The sequence below is a fragment of the Protopterus annectens genome, chromosome 11.part0, assembly GCF_019279795.1.
Source record: "Protopterus annectens isolate FY-2018-M chromosome 11.part0, PAN1.0, whole genome shotgun sequence".
In the NCBI taxonomy this organism is placed as follows: domain Eukaryota; kingdom Metazoa; phylum Chordata; order Ceratodontiformes; family Protopteridae; genus Protopterus; species Protopterus annectens.
The window spans coordinates 1,237,525,969-1,237,547,078 of NC_056745.1; positions in this window are offsets into that span (position 1 = coordinate 1,237,525,969).

A 21,110-nucleotide genomic window follows, 5' to 3' on the forward strand; every position below is an offset into this window, starting at 1 on the left:
GTATCATCACTTGCACTCTTTGTGTGTGTGTGGTGGTGGTGGTGGGGGGTAGCAAGGCTAAAAAAAAGGTAAGTGAGTGCATGTGAGTAAGAAAGAGAAACAGGCATACATCTGGATAAAGTAACAAATAGCTACTGAGACAGAATGAATTTTAATTCTCACAAATGAACCATGTAACTGTTGTGTGTGTGAGTCTGCATTGGTCCTCCAGGTGGAATTGGTGTGTGAGTGTCTGCAAGAACACAGCCAAGCTCTGTGCTAGCTCTACATCTTGCTATGTCAGACAGGTGTGAGCCGTGCATCGTAGAAGTGGCAGTTTCTTGTTGCCGTACCTAACCATGAGAACTGGCTCTGCCAGGAGTTGCACTGACATGTCCACACCCATGGTCAGATGCACTACTGCTGTCTCAATGTGACTGATGTCTACTGGATGAGCTCTCCTCACAAGGATGCTCAGGATCATGACCCCATGGTCTGCCACAACTGGATGTGGACACCTCAACCACTGACAGGGCAATGGAAGTAGTGCCACTATAGCAGTGTGACCAGGCATAGCCAAATCAGCTAACATCTGAGGATGTGGCTAACTTATGCCCACGTGCATGCCATCCCCCTCCCAGCAGATGTTCCATCAAAGATACCGCCCATCCCAAAGTGTCATTCATCCAATTCATTGAATCGGCAACACATTGGAAGCAGTCATGCATGTCAGCCTGTTATACATCTACAATCCTAAGCATTTCTCTGGAGGACCTATTGGAACATGTCTGCACCTCCATGATGACCCTAAACATATGTTGAGTGGCACAGAAAAACACACCTGGATTAGGTGAAGAATGGACACCAGACCTCCTCTGAGCACCCTTAACAATCTTACTGCATTGCACCTCACCCACACTTTGGCTATAGCCAGAGTCAACAGGAACTGAAGCCACTGTAACCACACTACCCTAATTGAGTGTTTCACCTTCCACCTGTAGGGCTCCACATCTGAGTGCTCACTGGAAGGGGTTGGTGTAGGCCTACTGGCTGTCTCTGATGGAATTACAGGGTATGGCTAAATGTCAACCTCAGTGTTAGATTCAACTCTTCACCCCCTGACTGTGCCTGTGTTTGGCCACCATCGTCATCAGAGTCTGCAGATACTTAGACATCAGATAGTAAGAAGCCCACACTTCCACTGTCAGGATCACTTATGATAATAAGCAACAGACAAAGGAAATAAATTAATACCTACACTACTGTAGTTCAATATATGCTAAGAAACTGACAGTAGAGCCACTATTACAGACAGTACAACAATATACACAACAGTCCTGACACCCACATCACACATATGGATAAAATAAGTATTTATTTCAGCTGCTCATCAGTACTGAGTTAAAATGTTTGGCTTACCATGTGCAGATAGTTGTAGGCTCCCTATGGAGGATGGTCCTAGAAGAAGTTAAGCAAAACTTAAGTACACCATCATCACAATTAACAGCAACACAAGGGGTCAAAACTTTTTGCTCTTTATATGTCCGCTAATGAATACTTTTAACAAAAATGTGGTTGCCACGTCCACCTCAAGTCCATGTGTAATCAACCACAATGTGTTGTTAACTGTATCAAGCAACAACTATTCCCAGCAAAAAAAAACACCCAAATTATGATAAACAGCATGTAAGTATTGCTGTCATTATTTTACTATATAAGAAGTATTTAACAATTGAGATAGAGAAACCTGCCTGGAAGCTCCTCCTAGGACATACTTGTCCTCGCTCAAACAGCAGTACCAACATCAGTGACATGCTGTTGTTTACTTTACACTGAGCTGTCTGGATCTCTGACAGTGGACAGGAACTCTTTCTTTGGTGTCAGTGGTGGATCTATAGCAGGCCCCCTGGTAGCCGTCCATTCATGGGCCACTGCATCTACTCTCCTCTGGGCAGATGAAATCATGTCAGTGGTACTGTGGTGCACCTAATCATATGTCCTGCTCTGGCCACCTACTGAGTTCACATCAGCTACTATCTGCTGTCAAATTTGCATTCTGCCAGACATATCCCCAGGTCCCCTCTCAAGCAGAAAGGCACTGTGTCACCTAAATGCTTCCACAATGACTCCATTCTCAGGGTCACTGAAAGGGTGTTTGCAGGGATTTTGGATGCCTTGTTGCCATAGTCCTAGGTCACATAAAACACAAAAAAAGCTAATACAAATAAGTGTCACATAAATAAAAGTCCTGCTTAGATATAACAAATAAAAGGTAGCATTTTAATATTACTCACTGGAGAAACAAAAAACAGTTAAGATATTCAACTATAAAAAAGGAATTATGAGGTTGTAACATATTACAATGGCACACAAAGTAAGGTTGGATTCAAAACAAGGAAAGTGACAATAGTAAATTTTGATTTGTGCCAACAGAGTAGTGGAAATGTGCTCCCTTCCCCCAAAAGAAGAAGCAAATGACTTATTTTGCTAACAAAACAATGAACTGCTAAAAGTACTATCAAATAAACTGTCCTATGTCACGCTATGTCGCCCAATTGGTTGCTAAATGGCTTACTGATAGAACCCACACTGTAAAAGTAGCCGACTCCAAATCCAGCTCCAGACAAGTGACAAGTGGAGTACCTCAGGGTTCAGTCCTGGGGCCGCTCTTGTTTTGCATCTACTTCTCTGAAGTACAGGTCAACACTAAGGGACTCTGGCTAACAAAGTTTGCAGATGATTGCAAACTGGGAGCCATTATTGAATCCCCAAATGATGTGGATACTCTACAAAAAAGCCTTGCAGAAACAGATGCTTGGTGCCAGAGCCATGGGCTCAAGCTCAATGCCAAGAAATGTATTGTTATCCCCTTTGGGAAAAAACATGTATCCATGAATTACCATATAGGTGGCAGTACAGTAAACACAGAAAGTGTGATAAGAGACTTAGGGACACAGGTGGACAGTGGTCTCACCTTCGATAACCACATCGCCACAACAGTCAGGAAATCCTTCTATGTGGCACACCTTATCACGAAGGGCTTTTCATCCAGAAAAAAGGAGGTCATTGTCCCACTGTACTCATCCCTCATTAGACCCATTATAGAATACAATGCCCCATTTTGTATGTACCTCTCAAGACATCTGCAACAACTGGAAATGCCTCAGAAATACCTCACTAAAAGAATCACAGGCCTAAAGCAGATGCCCTACGCTGACCGCCTTAAAAAACTCCAGCTATACTCTGTCGCATATCGTCTACTCAGAGGCGATCTCTGCTTAACATACAAGGCCATGTCAAACCCAGAGCTGTTGGACATGCTACACTTAAAGAAATCCCAATCCCTCAGAGCTACACGCTCCAGGGATCTAAACCTTGTCATCACAATAAACAAAACATGCTGGAGGGATAGGTTCCTGACCCAGAGACTCCCCAGACTCTCGAATAGATTGCCCATACATGTCAAGCAGACCTCTTCAAGAGGAATCTTGACGATTGGATGGGAGAAAGGAAATTCACCCCAGGGATCACGTCAGTCACCCTGCTAGACAGGGGTCCAGGAAAGTAAATAATGTGGGAAGAAATAGCCAGGGAAGTGTTATGGCTAGGCTTGTATAGGCCCTAGGGCTGATAGCCTAGTACCAACCTATGAACCTGTGAACCTAAAAGCATGTGTACACATTTACTGCAGAACATTCAATCTTATGCATTTACCAGTCATGTCTACCTGTGGCCAGCACTTCCCTATATACGTTTATGGGCCATCCTGTCTGTATTCTCATCTGTATTTATAAATGATTCATGACTATGTCTGAGAAGCACTTCTTCTGTGGCAAAAATGGAAAATCACCACTGTGGAAGAAAATATTTTATCCCTTATGCATAGATTTGAATCCCACACTGTAAAAATAAATTTTAGCTGTGTATAAAGCCAAACAAACATGTGTCCGGTTATGAAATCTATGCCCCCAATGCATGTCTGTGAAGTCAAATTATCTAACATTTATAACAGCACACACCCCTCAAACTAATGTCATGTCAGATTAACCTTCCAGTTTCAAAAATTGCTTTCCTATTTGTTTGGCACTGTTGCTCTCCACTTAACATTGTGCAAATGTGGTTGGTATCATTGCTTGGTTTGTGCACTACCAGTAAACACAATAAGAATTGGTGGAAAATCATTATTTGCTATTGCACTGCTTTTGAATTAGACATCTGTGGGTTAGGGGGAAGGTGCCCAATTTAGGGTGTAGATGTGGGTTGTTGAGGAGTCCAGAATATTTACTGGACTCCTGGTAAAGTGTCTCAGCCAAAGGCTTCTTCAGAGGGACTATTCTGGCTCACAGTGCAAGTCTGAAGCTAGGAAGAGTCTGGCCAAGGCTTTATCCAGTGAATCTGGCATCCCACACACTGGAGAACAGTCTAGGCACCATGTTAATGACCTAAAAAGCCACACAAGGGATACACTCAACCAGTAACATCCCAGAGAAGTTACAATGGGTCTATTTTAGCTCAATGAAATGTCACTTACCAAAACCCATTTTAATGAGATGAGAAGACAGCACCAACACAACATCTCGAAACATTGACTATTCACTCCAGGTAAGTAACCACTCAGCCATCCTGTTGAACTTTGCTCCTTACCCCCATGCTAGTATGATCTTGGAGTTGGTATATTTAGCTAGGGGGGTGGGGCACAGCCCCGCACATGGGGTGGTGGGTTTGGTTTTCTTCCATTTACGTGTTTGTTTTGGATAACCAAGAAGTTACTTAGCTGGAGTCAACAGTCGGTGGTTTGGGATGTCGGTGTTGTGGTGCTGTCTGTCTTCTCATCTCGGTGAAATGGATTTCGGTAAGTGACATCTTGTTGAGCTAAACATGACCCTTTATAATACATAGAAAGCTAAATATAGGCAAGACTGGTATGCATAATGCTCTTCTTTTTTTTTCTTTTCTTTTCATGGCTAATTCTGAAATAGCTGTGAATAAGCAAGTCCATGCTGATCATCTAAATAGACTGAGAAAAGCACATGGTACATATGCAGCACTACAGAAGTATTATTGTGGCTTGAAACATTAAAGAAAAATGTTTTTATTTTCTATACAGTAGTAGCAAAGTAAGCATGCATATTCTAACTGTAAAAGCTAGCATGCATGCATCAGTCTATAGTGAAAACTAACTTTAGGAGTCAAGTGTAAGACTGCAGTCAGTGGTTTTGGGTTCAACTAACATGAGAAACAACTGTATAATATGACAATTCTTTAATAATATTACATAACTTAAATTCTACACAAGTGGCATAAATTCCCTGCTGCTAACTGTAATCTGTATAATTGGGCCAAGCATATGTGCAACATCTGCACATTTCAATGATTACTTTGAGCAATCTGTAATTATAGTTTGCAGTTGTTAGGAAGTGTACTTAAATGTAAAACTTCAGAAAAAATACTTCCATCTGAAACAAATCACTAAGTGCTTCATAGCACAGAGAGGTATGCCAACCCCAGTGGGTCAGCATACCCCCATTCCACTGGCTCCAGCACCAATGCCCACCACATCTGGAACCTAACCTGGCAGTACTGCTTCTGCTTCCCCTGCACTACTTGCACCCTCAGGTAGCACTACCCAAGCAGATGGTGCTGTGGAACCCTTCAGGACTACTGGCAGAAGTGGGAAGTTCATCACTCATTGGGGATGCCAGGGTTGGTGTGTAGGGTCATGCACAGCACCACTGGTGTACACCTATGCCAGATGGAGATGCTGCTCTCCATCATGGTCTATAGGAAGAAAAGATGTCAGGTACTCCAGCAGCCAGCAGAGAAAAGGGACAGTGATAACAGTCCTGTGGGTGAGGACTAGATTCTCACTTTCCCCATGTTTGATGGGTATGGCCTTCCGATTTCCCCTCCCTCCCTCACCACAATCATCATGTCCCCCAACCTTTTGGTTCCTACCATCCTGTGCCTAGTCTTGTTTGTCCTGTCTGTTTGCATTTGCTTTTTCACCCACCCAACTTTCCTGATCCAGAAATATCAGTGTCACTTACCCAGTATTTGTCTCTTACAGAAGTTAAAAAAAACAGGCACTTGTCCCACAAAAAAAATATCGTCCCATACATAGCTCACCATTTTGCACATGTCTTCTTGACACACTTGATTTGGTCCAATTGGCTATACAACATGAGTGCATTGTTGCCACCCTTCTTTGTGGAGATAACAGTCCAAATCCAGCTAATACTCTGTACATATTTTCATTTTGCACTGTTGAAGGAATGGAAAGCTATGGTTCTTCCCTACCTACCTCCTGCACATTCATATATTGCTTTCCCTTTGTGCTTCCTCCTGCTTGTCCCCATTTCACCACTTTCCTATCTACCCCATTTTAACACCTATAATCTGGTCAATAAATAGAATCACACACAACACATGTAAGTAACAACAACAACAAAAAAATAGGTCCCTTCACTTTTTGGCCTCTATATTTGTGTGGCATTTGGCATCATGCATCAATGCAAAGTGATGTTGAATGGCTCTTCAGTGATGCAGTTACCTCCGCGCAATGCTGCTTTAACATGCTGCGCTATGTCAACACACAGTAACACATGGCTAATGGAGTGTAAAATATACCTTTATTGCATTACCAAAGTATTACATACACCTGGATTTAAACCCTATATTATCTGGGCTCATTTATTTGTAGACCATGTGGCTTTAGCACCAATCATTTGCCTGTGTTGGCCCTCATATAATATGTTAACATCATTGATAGCCTCAATGATTTCACCCAATATGCAATACTCAGCAATCCTGGTAAGCTAAAGGCTCTACACTTCAGTCTGGACTGTCAAGAAACAGATTTCAAACAGTAACGGGCCCAGCACAGATCCTTTGGGTATGCCAGTGGTGACAGCTCTACTGGTAGAGGTTGATTAACTAACTTTCACAGTATATGTTCTGTCGGTGAGCCAGTTGATTAACCATCTAGTGATGTAAGGGTTAATCCCCAGCTTGAAGAGTTTCTTAATGATACCTGACTGGGGTATGTATAAATCCTAGGCCAGATCAAGATAGGCATTATATACTGTCTAACTTCATCAAGACCTATCACACAGAATCACAGACTCAACGAGCTGTGATAACATCACAGATAGCCTATAACATGACTCAGAACATACAGCTGCCTGACATGGTTGGATACACACTTCAACACACCCTCCAGACAGAATATGTTCCTGTAGAAGGGTGTACATCAGTATGCATCCATCTGAGCTGAGAGGGGGCAGCACCTGAAGCATACATGTATAGACATATCCTGACTCTCCTCATCTGTGAGGTAGACCAACCTGTAATCATGAACCTTTTCTAAAATGATATTAGTAATATCCAAGCTGTGTGCAACAGACATGTGTGAGTTGTTAATGCTACATCAATGTCTCTTACATCTGTTAGATGTCCTCAAAGAGGTCATCAAGGGCATGCATGATGACAGCACTATCATCCTGTGGAACTTGACCAGGCCAAAACATTTGACACAAATCCATACTGAGGTATTCATGTCACGCAACAGTGTCAGATGTGGCCATAAACATCTATATCACTAAGGAGATAGATCACTGGCTCACATACGTGGCATCTAAACAAATTGAAATGCGTGATGTAACCTATATCTCAAGTCCAGTGATCAAGTCTATACATCAGATAGGCCCTTTCCTGCCCATTATTTAAGTCATAGACATCAAGAATGACATACACATCCTGTGTCCCAACAACTGTCTGGAGGACTACAGATTGTGGGCAATAATTGAACTCCAATTGTGATATTAGTATAATACAGTCAGTACCAACACACACCAAAGATTGTTGCCACAGTCATGACAATATATGAGATAAAAAAAAAAAAAACATGGTGAGATTTGTTACATTATGAAAACAGATGCACTACCCAGGCACAATGTAGACATTACAGCCTATAAGCAAACCAAGTGGTATGTGACCTGTCCTGTGGATAGATGGGATGTGGAATATGCACCAGCAAGTGTCCATAATAGTGACTACTCTTTTTTATGTAATACAACTACTGAGTATGGGCAGGATATCCACAACAAAGGTCATAATACTTGCATTGGTCACATCCCTAATCACACTGATAACTGAGTACAATGCACCCTTCTTCATTTACCTCCATACACATCTTTCAGTGATATGTAACTGAAGTGTACCACCTTTGCCACAGTGAGCTCTCACAAATCTTATTGGCCATACCTAGGTATTTTTTTACTGCCAGTACCTGGTGTGGAACCTCCATCAAAAGGTTATAACAGATGCATGTGTGATACCTCTTCCGGTGATGCACACAGTACATAAATGACTGTTTGACAACATTGATGGCATGGATTACATTCATGACAGTGTAGATTGTGCTACATATATATATATATATATATATATATATATATAAATATATATATATATATATATATATATATATATATATATATATATATATATATATATATATATATATATATATATATAGTGATGACCCAAAACTTGACCAGTAATCAAGGAGCCTCAATCCTCACCACTGGCAACAGTGGGGGATGTACACTGGGAGGATAACAGGAACACACATAGTATTTCCAGATGCAGCTCTCAGCATCAAGTGCAATTTCCCTTAAGACCACACAAAGACGGGTCTATATTAGTTCATCAACAACTTAGGTTGTTGAATCTGTAATGATCAAAACCTAAGCGTCGAATTTGCAAAATCGTGAATGGCCATTTAAGTGAATTCTTTCCTTGGGAAAGAATTCAGTAGGCCGTCCATGAACAAAATTAACTTTTCAACCTAAATAAAGTGGGGGGCTGTGCCCCCCACACACCCCAACTAAATATACCAACTCTAAGATAACTCCACATTGCCGAAAGGGCAAACCCTGATAACGGCCAAGCGACTTCTTTCCCGAGAAAATAATTCACTTAAATGATCATTTGCGATTTTGCAAGTTCAACGCTTAGGTGTTGATCATTACAGATTCAACAATCTAAGCTGTCGATGAACTAATATAGACCCACAGAGACCACAGTCGTTACAGGCTGTTTTTTCCCTCATTCTCCAAATCTCCAATAAAATTCCCAACTGGCACAGCTATAGAGTTGAGATCTCAGCCAAGATCTGCCATCACCCTCTCTGTCTAACCAGTGCCTTGTGTCCCTGCCCAAGTAGCTGACACACACACACTCTTTGAGGTTTGATTTACACACACACATAACACACACACACACACACACACACACACACACACACACACACACACACACACGCACACACACACCTGGGAGAGGCTGGCACAGGTTTACTAGCTATGCCCCTTCTGCCCAGACTATAGGGTAGTTACCACTGCCACCAGTCAACTCCTTATCAGCTACTTTAAGGCCCTTAGAGTGTCCAATCTTACTGTGTAGTATTAATACTAATACAAATGGTAGTTTAACCAAGAGCAAGGATATTAGGAGTGGCCCACACAGTGTCACCAAATAAATATGCAAGTACCCTAAAAACTTAAATACCTCTAGACAGATCAGCCACAATGAAAGTTTTAACTATACTTAATAATAAATAATAAAAGAACAAGAAAATACTAAATATATATTCACAGTGACATTACAGTTCAAATCAACAGGAAATATTTAAAAGAACATTGCAGGACAGTCTCAAATAAAGAAAAAAAATATGTAAACTAAGCTTTGCTATATTCCTGACTATATCTAAGAGAATTACACTATTCACTAGTAACTTACTTCATCAGGACAAGGCAGATGTGGTGAATGGATCTTCCAGTTGTTGTTGTCAGGTTCAAGACAGAATACAAAATTTGCTGTCTCTCTCTAACACACTCCTTAAATTAATATCTCAAATATTACTTCTGGGATAGCTTGCTGAATTACATAATTTCTTGTTACCTGACTCTATCCCACATGAAATCCCCACTGCTGGAAGCTTGGCCATATTTAGCATCTACCTGTGAAATACATAGACATCAGATCTTTGGCAGATTGCCGGAAGTAATAAAACAATTACATTCCTTCATACTTTCCGAGGTAGTAATTAGTTCACTCTGAAGACAATACTGAAGGCTTCTCAGCACAGACATTATGTCTCCAGCTTAGCCTCTAAAGCAATTTAATTCCAGTTATTTTTCTGAAGTTAACCTCCTGTAATCCAGTTTCCATTGTTCAAACAAATACATTTAAACAGTTACAATAGTGCATGTACATTTCTGTTCTCTTCCAGCAGGGCACCTGTGGTTACATTTTAAGCACAGGCACTTTATAAAATACTTTTCTAACACACATGTCTGTACAGACCAGTTTCAGATACACATGACATACAGTTTTAATACAGTTGCAACACAAGCACCCTATATAAATCATGTTGATATTCACAAATGACATATCATTATTTATAAAACTCCAGATAGTTGTGCTGCAAGTTTCTCCCTTCATCCCACTTCTCCTCCCCCCTCCCGAAGTTTGAGAAACATTGCTTGAGAGGGATGAGCCTATCTGGGAATACATTACCCCATACCCTATCTTGAGGGGTCTATATCAGATAATCGAACTTCCAAAATATCGAACACCATATGTTCGAACTTGAAAGTTAGAAATGTAATATTATCGAAAGCTCAGAACAGCGAATGTTTTCCCTGGGAAAAAAATTGCTGTTCCGAGAAACACACACACAACAAAAGGACACCAAAAACATATTTCTAATGTGGGGGGCTTTGCCCCCACATCCCCTGACATGGGGGGCTGTGCCCCCTACACCCCCCTACTTAAATATACCAACTCCAAGATCGCACCACAGTGGAGGAAATAGCGAAGCCGTGGAACGGCCGACCGATTTCTTGCCCTGGGTAAGAATTCGATGTTCTGCGGCTTCGCTATTGTAAGCACTTGTGGTTTTGTGTTCGATGCAATGCCATTCAGCATTATAAACTTTCACGGTTGTGATATAAACCCTGTCTTGGGAGCCCATCTGCACTGGCATTGCTAAGCCCAATGCGGTGCTGTACTGTCATATCATATGCTTGCAAATCTATGCTCTACCTTAGTAGCTTAGCATTTTGCTGGGTGGCTTGATGTAGCCATGTTAAGAGATTGTGGTCTGTAACTACAGTGAATTTCCTTCCATACAGATGAGGCTGAAGTTTCTGCAGTGCCTACACTAAGACTAGATATTCCTTTTCTACAGCTGCATAGCATTCTTCCCTGGGTTGTAGCCTATGGCTGAGATATACCACTGGGTGCTCTTTACCCTCTGAGAAAACCTGGCTAGGTACAGGTCTATATTATGAGACTGAAAGACCAGAACTGGAAACACCTAAAGAGCAAAAAAAACCCCCGGAACTTTAAGTGCTGTTTGTCAGATTGCGGTACAGTGAAGCTTGGAATATTTGCCCTTTCCTCACTGTGGTGTGATCTCAGAGTTGGAATATATATTTAGCAGGGGGTGTGGGGGTGCAGCCCCCCACAATAGCAAGTTTGAGGTTCCATTTCTTTTGCTCTTTAGGCATTCACAGTTTTTAATTATTCAGTCTTTTAATATAGACCCCTAGGTACAGCCCCCACCTCATGTTTTGAAGCATCCACCAGCACAACAAATTCTTTGTTGTAATCTGGACTGGCTAACACAGGGGGCATCCCAAAGCTCCTTTAATTTCTGGAAAGCCTGCTCACATGCTGGGGTCCAACATTACCTTATTTGGCCTGTTTTTCCTTCTCAGGTCTGTGAGGGGAGCAGCTATGGTACTATAATTGGGGACAAACTTCCTGTAGTACCTGCTGTCCCTAAGGATGTCTTCACCTGTTTTTTGGTAACAGAGGCAGGCCATGATATAATGGCTTACACTTTGGCAGGTTCTGGTCTGATCTTACCCCTCCACACTCTATGTCACAGGTAGGAGATCTCTGCCATACCCACTTGATACTTACTGGGCTTATTGGTCAATCCTGCTCCCTGTAGTCTGCCCAGCACCTCCCTGACATGCTGAATGTGCTTTTGCCAGGAGTACCTGCAGATGGCAATATCATCCAGTTAAGCAAGGGAAAAGTCTCCTGCTCCTGCTAAGATACAATCTACCAGCCTTTGGGAAGTTGCTAGGGCATTTTTCATCCCAAAGGGCATCTTTGTGAACTCATACAAGCTGAAGGGAGTCACAAAGGCTGACCTGTCTCTAGGGTTAGGAGTCAAGGGCACCTGCCATTTGCCCTTGGTAAGATCAATAGTGGCAAGACACTTAGCCCCACACAGCTGCTCCAGGGCTTCATCTGTCCTAGGTATGGGGTAAGCATTTGACTTTGTGTGACTATTTAATTTCCTGTAGTCCACACAGAACCTGGTGCTGCCATCCTTCTTTCATACCCGCACCACTGGGGAGGCCCAATGACTGCTGGACTCCTGGATTACCTCCAGTTCCAGCATTTCCTGTATATCCTCCCTCAGAGTCTGTATGACTCTCTCAGGCATCCTATAAGGGGCCTGCTTAATAGGCCTTTAAGGTCCTGTTTCCACATGATGCCGCACCAGATTTGTACACCCTGGTTTACCAGTGAACATGCCCCCAAACTGCTGTAACACTGCTTAGATTTCTCTAATCTGGGTAGGGGATAGCTGCTGGGACATTGCTACCCCTTCCACTGAGGTCCAGTCCAAGCTTCACTAAGGAGATTAGTCAACGGATCCCCCTCAGACTCCTCCTGCCATCCACTGCAAATACTGAACACAAGGGCTTCTCTATCATGGTAAGGTTTCATGAGCTTAACATGGTGCACTTTGTGCCCCTGCCTCATGCCTAGCAGTTTTACTAAGTAGTTAAAATCACTGACCTTCTAACCACTTTGAAGGGTTCCTCCCAAGCTGCTTGCAGCTTGTTGTGTCTGACAGCAATGGGAACCATAACCTGCTGCCCCAAAACATACTCTCTATCGTAAGCATTCCTGTCATACCAGACCTTTTCCTGCTGTTGGGCTTCTGGCAGGTTCGCCTGGGCCAAGCCCATGAGTTCTCTGAGCCTTGTCCTGAGGTTTAGGACATATGGCACAACAGACTTTTTGTGGGATTCATAATCACCCTCCCACTCATCACGAATCAAATCTAGAAGTCCCCCTCTCCTTATACCCATACAGCAACTTAAATGGTGAAAAACCTGTGAATTCCTGGGGCACCTCTCTGTAAGCAAACAACAGATGGGGCAAATATCTGTCCCACTCTCTCTGAAACTGGTCTGCAAATGCCCATAGTATGGTCTGTAGTGTAGAGTTTAACCTCTCCACCAGACCATTTGTCTGGGGGTGGTAGAGGGTGGTCTTTAGGTGCTTCACCCCACAACTGTCCCACAGAGAAGCTAGCAGGTTGGACTTGAAATTGGCACTCCTGTCAGTCAGTAGTTCTTTTGGGAAACCTACCTGCTGAAAATTTCTAACAAAGCATTGCCACCTTTTCTGCCTCAGTGGAGGACAGATCCACTGTCTCAGTGTATCTGGTAGCATAATCTACTACCATTAAGATAGACTTCTTTCCTGTGGAACTTGAGGTACTCAGAGGCCCCACAATATCTAAAACTAACTTTCGAAATGGCTCCTTTATCACAGGCAAAGACACCAAAGGAGATTTGACCGCGTCTCCTGCCTTGCCTATCATTGGCACTGGTCATAGGTCCTGCAGTATCCTGTTACAGCCCTTGAAATCCCAGGCCAATAAAAGTTTTGCATAATACATCTCTTGGTACACTTTATGCCCGTATGACCTGCAAAGGGGATGTCTTGGGCTATGGCTGGAAGTGCCAGACGGTAGCCTCTGGGCACTACCAACTGCTGTATTACCTCACATTCTAGTCCTCCCTCAGGGGCTCACTCTCTATACAGTAACCCTTTGTCCCAGTATACAGATCCCCCTTTTCCTTGAGAATCAGGTGCCTCCCTGGCTACCTCCTTCAAGCCTCGTAATATAGGGTCTGAGTGCTGACACTGTCTCAACTCTCTCACTTTCTCTCTCTCTCTCTCTTTGTAATCCTTTCCAGTTCCCCTTCCACAGGAAGTCTGGTATCCTCTAACAGCAGTGCCTCACTGTCAGCCTGGGTACTACTACTCACCTCTGTCCTTGTAGTCGCTCTGTCCAAGGGAATATCAGTACCCACCAGCAGCTGTGGCTCACCTTCAGTCTCACTGCTACAGGGTAGTGCCCACTCTGAAGTAACCACCTCACCAGTTATGGCTTCAAATGTGCAGTCTGAGTCCCCCAGGCTACCAGACCCACATGCTTGTCTCCGAACCTGACTGCATGTAACTACATGCACACAAGGTACTGTATTATTAAAATCATTCCCTATCAGGAGATCTGCAGGGATATCTTCAAACACACTGACTTACCTGCTTCCTTTTCCACCATCCCAGTCAAGGTGAACCCTAACCAAAGGTATTTGGAATGGGATCCCTCCTAAAGCTCTGACTGGAGTAGACTGCCAAGTAAGTAGTGATCCTCTTTAAACCATTTCAGGTCTTACAATGGTTAGGTCAGAGGCTGTATCTCTCTTAGCAGTGGCCTTTTTTCCATCTACTAAGATAGGATGTAATCTCTTGTGGTAATTTAGTACCCTTGCTTGCCACTTGCTGGATCCCCTACCTTTTGTTCCCCACATTGCCTCCATGGACATCTATATGCTACATGGCCCCACTGGTTACATTTAAAACATTTAGCCCTTCATCCTGGATATGTACCTGAACTAGTCACTTCCCCTGTTACTGGCAGACTCTGTTGGGGAAGTTTAGCCTGCCCACCATGGGTTCCCTTAGACCCATGTGAAGCACTGAGTTTCCCTTTCCTGTGCAGTGGAGCCCTGCTTGCTAGGTATAGGGCTCTCTCTTTCCCCAAATTATCAGCAGTATTGCATTCCCTATCTGCCAGACAGATTCTCATGGTCTCAGGCAAAGTGTCAAGGGCTTGTTCCCTCACCAAAAGGTCTGCCAGCCCTTCAAAAGTGGTAATCTGGCACCCATTCACCCATCTATGAAAATAAGTGCTTAACTCAGCAATATAGTCACACACAGTTTCATCTGCCTTCCACCTATGATCATGAAACTTTTTTCTGTAAGCTTCAGGTGTTAACTTAAAACTCTAATAAACAATTTTTAACTGTATTATAATTTAAGTAATCAGTATCAGACAATTTAGTTACAGCAGTTACAGCTTTATCATGGAGTAAGGGGGTCAGGAACTGTATCCAGAGTGCTTGGTCAACATGATACTGTTTACAAACCTTTCAAACATATGAATAAACTATTTTACCACCCTGTATAAACTGTGGAAGAAATGTACTGACCTTTATTGCTTCTTGGGGTCAGCTTTTCCCTTCCCCATTACCTCCATGACCCTGGCAAATAGCATTTTTTTTCATGTTGCCTCTGCCTCTCATTTTCTTCCACTTCCAGACATCTCAGTCTCTCTGCTGACTCTATTTCCAAATGTTTGGCCTCCAGTTCAGGTCTCTTTAACTCCAGATGGATTTTTAAGTCCTCTGAGGAAAAGTTGAACTGTCCATTTTCTGAGTTGTACATCCCTAAGGTCAGTCTGCTTGTCTTCTGGTTGCTAATCTGTGATGCAGCTGTGATAAGGCTGCAATCGTTTCTGCTTTAGTCAGGCTGGCATGTACTGATCCTTTGTCTTCGCACATGTCCGCCAACTGGCACCTTGCAAGCTTGCCATACTCCTCTGCTGACATCCTCGTCTGCTTTCCCTGACAATCTAAGCTAACACAAAATAAATAGAACTATTGTGATATAAAACTCTGAATGTGCACTGTGTGGCTGCTTGAGAATACAAACACCTTCTTTAGTGACCAGTGTTTACAGGCTATATGAGTTCAGTATCCACTCCACTGAATCCCAATATGTGATTTGGTGATCCGACCACTAATAACCAATAATGTGACAACCATTCACTGGACAAGTAATCAAGGAGCCTCAATCCTCATCACTAGCAACAGTAGGGGATGTCCACTGGGAGGATAACAGGTACACAGACAGTATTTCCAGAGGCATCTCTCTGCATCAAGTACAATTTCCCTTAAGAGCACACAGAGACCACATTCAGGTTGGGGCTGGTTCCTCCCTCTTTGCTCAGATCCCCAGTAAAACTCTCCACTGGCACAGCTATAGAGTTGAGATCTCAACTGAGTGACCAAGCCAAGACCTGCAAGCACCCTTTCTGTCCAACCAGTGCTTTGATTCCCTGCCCAGGTAACTGGCATACACACTCTTTGAGGTTTGATTTATACACACACACACACCTGGGAGAGGCTGACACAGGTTTACTAGCTGTACCCCATTCTGCCCAGACTATAAGATAGTTACCAATGCCACCAGTCAACTTCTTATCAGCTACTTTAAGGCCCTTAACAAAGGGTATAAAATCTTACTGTGTAGTATTAATATTAATACAAATGGTAGTTTGACCAAGAGCAAGGCTATTAGGAGTGGCCCACAATGTGTCATCAAATACATATGCAGGTACTCTTAAAACTTAAATATCTCTAGACAGATCAGCCACGATGAAATGTTTAAATATATTTAATAAATAAAAGAACAAGAAAATACTAAATATATATTTGCAGTGACATCAGAGTTCAAAACCACAGGAAATATTTAAAACAACATTGCAGGACAGTCTCAAATAAAGAAAGAAAAATATCTAAACTAAGCTTTGCTATATTCCTGACTATAGCTAAAAGAATTATGCTATTCCCTAGTAACTTACATCAGAACAAAGCAGATGTGGTGACTGAATCTTCTAGTTGTTGCCAGGACCAAGACAGAATACAGACTGCACTGTCTCTCTAAGTGCTTCCTCAAATTAATGTTTCATAGCTTGCAGAATGACACCATTTATTGTCATCTGACTCTATCCCAGGTGAAACCCCCACTGCTGGGAGCTTGGCAGTATTTAGCATCTACCCTTGAAAATGCATACTGTAGACTTCAAATCTTTGGCAGATGCTGGAAGTCATAAAACAATTGCATTCTTTCATACTTTCAGAGGTAGCATTAGTTCACTCCAGAGACAATACAGAAAGCTTCTCAGCATAGACATTATGATTCCAGCCTAGCATATAAAGTAATTTAATTTCATCTATTTTTCTGAAGTTAACCTCCTATATTCCAGTTTCCTCTATTAAAACATATACATTTAAACAGTTACAACAGGTTATGTACATTTTTGCTCTCTTCCAGCAGGCCACACTATGGTTAAATTTTAAGTACAAGCACTTTATAAAATACCTTTCTAACACACATATATGTACAGACCAGTCTGATATACACATGACATACAGTTCTAATACAGTTGTAACAGAAGCATCCTACATAAATCATGTTGATATTCACAAATGACATATAATTATTTACAAAATTCCAGATAACTGTGTTTGCAGTATCTCCTTTGTATATATATATATATATATATATATATATATATATATATATATATATCATGCACACCAGTCAACTAGCCTGTATTGATCATACTATTACAAATATTAAACCATCATGCACCCCCCAGAACTATAAGAATACAAGCAAAGTATGCCTCCTGGCTAACTAAGTTTACTAAATCTATTGTCAAAGACAGGGACAAAACATGGATAAAATTTCACAAAAACAAAACCCAATCAACATAACAAAACTACTTAGAACTTCATAATAAAGCCAAGAAATGCATTAAACTAGAAAAAATAAACTACCACCAAAACCTCCAGAAAAAAAATGCTCACAATCCACAAAAATTCTGGGCTGCAATAAATTCTATTCTGCAACCAGGGAAATCTACTACCCCTATGCCCACAACAGTAAACAACCATGATAACACTCCCACACAGTTCAATAAATATTTTACCGAAACAATTCAGGCCCTTGCAATTAGCCAAAATAATACTAGTTACCCCGCCCTAGCATCCACACAAAATAGCACAAGCACACAAGATAATATCTCTCGCTTTAGCTTGCACCCTTTATCAATCAAATCCATCCTAAAACTTCTCCATAAACTTAATCCAACCACCCTGGCCACCGATAATTTATTTATTTACATTTGTTTACCGGGAAATTCCGACTGGATGCAGGTCCTTTTTCAGCAGATGCCTAAGGAGAAAAGCTCCACATCATGTACATGATAGATGCAGAGTTGCAGCAATAGTAAAGAACATTACAGGTTGTTGGCTTTAATACAATAACAAGATATTGATTATCAACAGTATATACAGAAAACGTTGCAAGTTAAGATAGTTTATTGTCATTTATAATATTAGTAACAAAGTTGTCAGACAAGATGTTAAAGTATGTAAAGACAACTAGTTATTTCTGACTGTGGTTAGTAGTGGTGGTAGTATAGTTTGGTTAAGATAAATATATAAATAAATGATACCACAATACCAACAAAAAATAATTGTCTCCAGCAATTGGCTTAGTTTCTGGTGTCATTCCAAGGGGTTCCAGTATCTGTCTGCCTAGGATGACATGGCTGACAGGCTTTGATGCTTTGCCGGAGATGGCCTTAACCTGTCACTACTGGTATTCCAGACCCTGGCCAAGGCTCTTGCCTTCTCTATTGTACCTTTTTTGGCAATGTCCAATAGACACATTTTCTAACATAAAAAATGTCAAAATGCAAATTGAAGGTCATACTGCTTAATGCTAGGAGCCTTAATCTGAAAATGCACTCAATGGAGGCTCTCCTTGCACTGGAAGATGCCGATGTCTGTGCGGTCATGGAAACTTGGTTCAGGGCTATAGAGAGCACCTGTGCCTTACCAGGCTTTACCTCATTCCACACATTCCAATCCCAAAATGAGGTCAGGAAGACTAAGGGTGGTGTAGTCTCTAGCTTCATTAAGGACAGGCACACCTACTGACTGAAACTGTTGTCCAAGGGTAGAAAGGAACAAGTTTCAGATTGGAAAAACTCTCTCCTAAGCCTCAACAAGCAAATTAGATCACTAGTGAAAACCACCAAAGCCAATTACAAATCAAAACTAGCCTCCAAAACAAATAGAAAACACAAAGCCTTCTTCAGTTACATCAAGAACCTCCCTGAATTCTCCAGATAGCTGCAGAGATGATAGCCTATTCTGTGGCTATTCTCATTAATAGATTTATATCAGACTGTAAAGTACCTACTATATGGAAACCTCCTATATAATACCACTACACAAGAGAGGCAACTCCCTAGAACTCAATAACTGCTGTCCAATTGTTATTCTATTACCCTTATCAAAAATACTAGAAAGAGTTGTTCACACTCAACTAATGGACTACCTTCTAAAAAACAATCTGCTGTCTAAATATCAGCATGGTTTTAGACTCTTCCACAGCACCACTACAGCATTAATGTCCTTTACTGACACAGTTAATCACCACAGAAACAAGGGTCAACTAGTATCTACCATATTTTTAGATCTATCTAAAGCTTTCGATATGGTCAACCACAATAAACTTCTTAATACACTATCCACCCTAAACATCAGCACCTCGTCTATTTCATGGTTTAAAAGCTACCTATCAGGAAGCCAAGAAGCAGTAAAATGTCAGAACCAGCTATCCTCTCTATTGCCAGTATCCTTAGGGGTCCCTCAAGGCTCCATCCTAGGCCCATTACTCTTCTCTCTATTTACCAATCAGCTCTCATCCCCCACACCCAATGCCTCAGTAGTACAATATGCAGATGACACCACCCTCATATGTGCTGCCCCCACATTAGATGACTTTCATTCCCTAACCCAAAACTGCTTTTCATTAGTTGAGACCTGCTTCACTAACTCCCAGCTTATTCTTAACCCAAATAAAACAAGATTACTTCTTTTCAGCCCATGTAGATCCCTCCCAAGTGACAAGTCTATCATTATGTCCAATAACAAAGCCGTGATCACCCCAACCACCCACACTAAACTGTTAGGTGTTGAAATAGACAGCAACCTAAGATTTGACATTCACATTGTTCAAACTATCAAGAAAGTTCACAAAAATTAGGACTGCTCTATCAGAACAAGCAGTTTCTCACTAAACACTCTAAAGCCACAATAGCTAGGACACATCTGTTATCTACCCTCTTCTATGGATCCCCAGTTCTAACTAATCCTCACAAAGCAGACCTAAACAAGCTAGAATCTTGTTATAACAAGATTGCTAGGTTTGCTATTGAGTCATCATATATGACTGACCATTGTTTATCTCTCAAACATCTAAATTGGCTGGAGCTTTCTCAGTTACTGCAACTCAATCAATTAGTACTAATGCACAAATCATACTACTACCCTGATAAAACTCCAGCACTCCAGAATCTAATACTATCTTATACTACAACAAGAACATTGAGATCTAGTACCCAAAACCTTCTAGATGTCATTAAATATAATAATGATGCTGGGAAATCTCTTTGGCTACTCTCTTTCTAAAGCTTGGAATATCCTACCTAATCACTTAACATCCAATATCCTCAAAACACACTACATGAACAACTTGTTATGCGCCTGTGATTTTCCCAGGGTAAACACTGACTTAACAATCTATTTTCCATCTTAATCCAATAATCCTCTTAAAAACTCCTGCAATATCAACAGAACTAAGCCTTCTGCAGGCTTGAACTCACCCAAGAATCTCTACCTTATCTTGCCCCCTCTAGTCATTATGCTCACTAATAATTTCCTTTTCTATTTTCACTAGTAATTTCCTTTTCTATTTTCAAATTCATAGTGCTCAGTACTCTGCTATGCTGCTTCACCCTTTTACTTAGTAACAACCTGCCATACTGCAACCATGAGTGAAGCCTATAATAATCCAATGTAAAGTATTGACATGAAGGATTCCTCTTCTAAGTGTGATTACTGTAGTAATCCCATCAAAATTACACTTATGAACATATATCTTTTTACTAAGTATTGCATGTTAATATAAGTTTTGTGATTCTTCTTAACTGATATATGGCATCCAGAACTGTTAACTAAGTGCCACTTGATATTCATGGATTATGTTTTTGCTTGTTTCTGCCTGATTGATCTATGTATGTAATCTGAAGCTTTTCTCCC